Source organism: Rhinopithecus bieti, unplaced genomic scaffold, assembly GCF_001698545.2.
Source record: "Rhinopithecus bieti isolate Rb0 unplaced genomic scaffold, ASM169854v2 scaffold_4758, whole genome shotgun sequence".
Classification (NCBI taxonomy): Eukaryota; Metazoa; Chordata; class Mammalia; order Primates; family Cercopithecidae; genus Rhinopithecus; species Rhinopithecus bieti.
In genome coordinates this window covers 805,182-809,484 of record NW_016804504.1, presented here as the reverse complement: position 1 = coordinate 809,484, position 4,303 = coordinate 805,182, and the positions used below count along the sequence as shown (strand labels likewise).

The following is a 4,303-nucleotide window of genomic DNA, read 5'->3' as shown; positions in this document are numbered from 1 at the left end:
CCCCCCCCACCCCACCCCTTAGGAAACAGGGTCTCGCTCTGTTGCCCAGGCTGGAGTGCAGTAGCGTGACCACAGGTCACTGAAGCCTCCATCTCCTAGGCTCAGGTGATCCTCCCAGCTCAGCCTCCTGAGGACTTGGAACTCAGGCATGTGCCACATGCCTGACTAATTTGCCCTACTTAGTCTTGAACTCCTGGACTCAAGTGATCCTTCCACCTCAGCCTCCCAAAGTGCAAGATTATAGACACGAGCCACGGTGCCCATCAGTTCTTACTAAAGCATGAAACATTTTCACTTTCCTTTTCTACTTTTTCCTTATAATTAAAATAATAATAATACATGTGCAGGGAGATGGTAGACAGTAGTGATAGAGATGCATAGACTTTAGCCACTGACCTAAATTCAACACTTGTTTCCAGCACTTAGTGGCTGTGTGACCTCGGATGAGTTACCCTTCTGGTTCTAGTTTCTGAAACTCCATAATGAAAACAATAGTAATACTTACCTCAAAGAGTTTTCAAATGAAATACCATATGTAAGTGCTTAGTTATCAGTAAATGTTAGCTATTATTATTATAAAATTTGAGAAATGCAAGTACGAAGAAAATAAAAAAAACAACTATACTCTCACCATCCATTTTGATGCATATAATTTCAGTATTTTCTGGATGTATTTTCAAAGAGTAAAATTATAGTGCTTTCTATTTAGTAATTTGCTTTCAAAAATTAACTCCAGGCTGGGCGTAGTGGCTCACACCTGTAATCTCAGCATTTTGGGAGACTGAGGTGGGTGGATCACCTGAGGTCGGGAGTTCAAAACCAGCCTGACAAACACGGAGAAACCCCATCTCTACTAGAAATAAACAAAATTAGCCGGGCATGGTGGCACATGCCTGTAGTCCCAGCTACTCGGGTGGATAAGGCAGGAGAATCGCTTGAACCCAGGAGGTGGAGGTTGCAATAAGCCGAGATCGCGCAATTGCACTCCAGCCCAGGCAAGGAGAGCAAAACTTTGTCTCACACACACACACCCACACACACACAAAAGTCCTATGTAATTCAACATTCTAATACAACACGATTTTAAAAGGCCACATAGTATTCCTTTGGGCTATTTTACATCTTCTTTTTTTTCCTTTTTTTTTTTTTTTTTTGAGACAGAGTTTTGCTCTTGTTGCCCAGGCTCGAGTGCAGTAGCACAATCTTGGCTCCCTGCAACCTCCACCTCCCAGGTTCAAGCAATTCTCCTACCTTAGCCTCCTGAGTAGCTGAGATTATAGGTGCCTGTCACCACACCCAGCTAATTTTCCATATTTTTAGTAGAGACAGGGTTTCATCATGTTGGCCAGGCTGGTACTGAACTCTTGACCTTAGGTGATCCACCCGCCGTGGCCTCCCAGAATGTTGGGATTATAGGCGTGAGCCACTGAGCCCGGTCTACATCTTTTTTTTTTCTTTTCTGAGACGGAGTCTCGCTCTGTCGCCCAGGCTGAAGTGCAGTGGCGCAGTCTCGGCTCACTGCAAACTCCATCTCCCAGGTTCAAGTGATTCGCCTGCCTCAGCCTCCCGAGTAGGTGGGATTATAGGCACCTGCCACCATGCCTACCTAATTTTTGCATTTTTAGTAGAGACAGGGTTTCACTATGTTGGCCAGGCTGGTCTCGAACTCCTGACTTCATGATCTGCCTGCCTCGGCCTCCCCAACTGCTGGGATTACAGGCGGAAGCCACTGAGCCCAGCCCATCTTTTTTTTCTTAAGAGATGGGGTCTCACTTTGTTGCCCAGTCTGGTCTTAACTCCTAGCCTCAAGTGATCCTCTGGCCTCCACTTCCCACAGTGCTAGGGTTACAGGCATGAGTCACCACACCTAGCACTTCATAGGTATGAGCCGCTGTGCCTGGACTTTTTCTTTTTTATTTATTTGTATCATTTTGCTTCTTAACCACCTCTGCCTTCCTTGCTCTCCACCAGTCCCACACTTCATGTATTGATATTTCCAACTCATCTGACTTGTCCAGATGATCAGTGGCTGCTTTCTGTGGCTGTCTGGAGATATAGCCTTCATCTCACCATCCTGACCACCTGCTCCTTAGGTCCAGGCCCCCGTGGCCTTCATTACATCCCCAGCCTCTCCTCGGACTCCTGGGCAGACTCTTGTGCCCATGACAAACCATCCAGTTTAACAATATTTCATGAGGTGGTGCAAAAGCTGGACAAGGCAGAAAGGCAACTTTTCTCTAAACTGTATAAGGTTGACTTCCAGGATATTAAGTGAACTATTAAAAATTCTCAGGAAGAGGAAGAGACTAAAGATTTTTATCTGAACACAGTACATTGTTTTTCTAAGCAACAGGGCCAAACAAGTTCAGAATTTATGGACTTACTTTTTTTCTTCTTCTTCTTCTTTTTTTTTTTATTTACTTTTGAATGGAAGTCACAACATTTGCCTATCAGTTATTATTTTTTTCTTTTTTTTAGACAGAGTCTTGCTCTGTCGCCCAGGCTGGAGCGTAGTGGTGTGATCTCAGCTCACTGCAACCTCCGCCTCCCAGGTTCAAACGATTCTTCTGCTTCAACCTCCCGAGTAGCTGGGATTACAGGTTCCCGCCATGCTGCCCAGCTAGCTTTGTATTTTTAATAGAGCCGGGGTTTCATCATGTTGGCCAGGCTGGTCTTGAACTCCTGACCTCAAGTGATCTGCCTGCCCCAGCCTCCCAAAGCGCTGGGATTACAGGCATGAGTCCCCGTGCCCTGCCTTAATGATGTTTTGAGACCACAGTAAAACATAACTGATTTATACCAATGGGGAACTGTCAAACTGAATCAGTGGAGAGAAGTGAATTACATTCTTTTTAACATAAACTTTTATTTCCAGTAGAACTCAAATAAAATAAAATCTTTATTTCCAAATGGTCCAATACTTGGACCTGCTTTTTAAGGAGTTGTTCAGAATCTGATCTACTACATTTGTTACAACCACATTTATTGTTTGTATGGAAACAGGAGTGGCTAAAGTTTTGAGAAGTGTGTTCTTCCTAAAAACGTAAACATTCAACATCCCCCAGCAACCATGCTCACCCAGTTCGCTCCTCAGTAGAGCTTTTTCTTCCCACCTTATGTGGAAGAAAACCCCAGCTCAGGCTGCTCCCGGCTGCTCTGGTTCTGAGTGAGTGTGCAGAGGTTTGCAATATCAGCCCCAGGTCAAGCCCTGAAAAATCTCTCCAGACTCCAGACTTGATCTGTCCAGACCCATCCGAGAATTAATAGGCTCCCCATCGTGCCCAGAGAAGCAAGCCTGTCATGGAAACACTGATTCAATCATAATAACTACTGACATAAAAACCACACAGATGAACTAAACATTTCTTCCACCCAATCAAAGTCTAGGGGAGGCCATAGCTTCAGGATTAAAATAAGTAGGGCTGTTTTTATTATGTGGTCCAGCTCATTTGAGCCTCTCCCATTGCCTTGTTTTCACAGCTCCCTTTTATGAGAAAGAAAGTGGGAGTGGGGGAGTTGGGAGGGAGACTGGAGCTATGCAGACGGGAATGCCAGGCTGGGAATACCAACAGTGTGGTGCATGTCAGGCAAACTAAAACTTCTAGCCTGGAGGAGGCTGTAATCGTGTTTGCGGTTAGTCTGAAAACAAACTACACTGAACTTCCATCTCCCAGGAAAACAGTCGGGTGTGGACTGAAGTCAAAAATTAGTATTTTTAGCAAGTATTCTCTCTCTTCCGTTTATTATTTTCTTCCTTCTTCTGTCTTTAGATATTAGAAACGCTAATTACATGAAGTATCATTATTATTAGAAGAAAGCACAGTTAGAGGGGTTAAAAATAAAACGATGCCAAACCAACAGAAACAGTGCATTCCTAAGGAGGAATAGATTTTAATTTTTCCCTGTACCCACGAGGTTTGCGGGCCCAAGGGACCCAACCCCGATACCCAGTGAATGGTCATACCTGCAGGAAATGTTTGGGCCAGTGTGGTGCCCCCGCGGCTGTGGCCCGGTGGCCTGACTCCTTGCCTTCCTTCCAAGGCAGGAGGGGACTCCGGGCTGCAGGCGCCGGCTGAGGTCCGAGCTGAGGTCCCAGGGAGCGGGAAGGGGGCAGCAGCCCAAATAACAGCAGCCAGAAAGAGGAGGGAGTCTGGGGGCGGGAGAGAGACACAGGGGCCCCGAGGGAGGCGTGAAGGGCGCAGAGCTGGTGGCCCGGGTCCGAGAGGTCGAGGGGCCGCGCGCGGGTGAGAACGAGCCCTGGCCCTCGCCCGCGGAACTTAGTCGATATTCTTTTTTTTTTTTT

The 4,303-nt window shown here is 46.2% G+C and overlaps 1 protein-coding gene across 3 annotated transcripts in view; it reads right to left on the bottom strand.

Moving 5' to 3' along the window:
• STON1 (stonin 1) overlaps nt 1–4,303 on the bottom strand; it is a 63,072-nt gene that overhangs the window by 55,154 nt on the left and 3,615 nt on the right. Inside the window, exon 1 of one of the 3 annotated variants that reach the window (XM_017868844.1) lies at nt 3,965–4,150. The exons of 1 other annotated variant lie outside the window; for it this stretch is intronic. The gene's annotated coding sequence lies outside the window, so the exon portion shown is untranslated. Of the gene's footprint in view, nt 1–3,964; nt 4,151–4,303 lie in introns of those variants that run through there. One more of the 3 variants, XM_017868845.1, reaches the window with a different exon arrangement.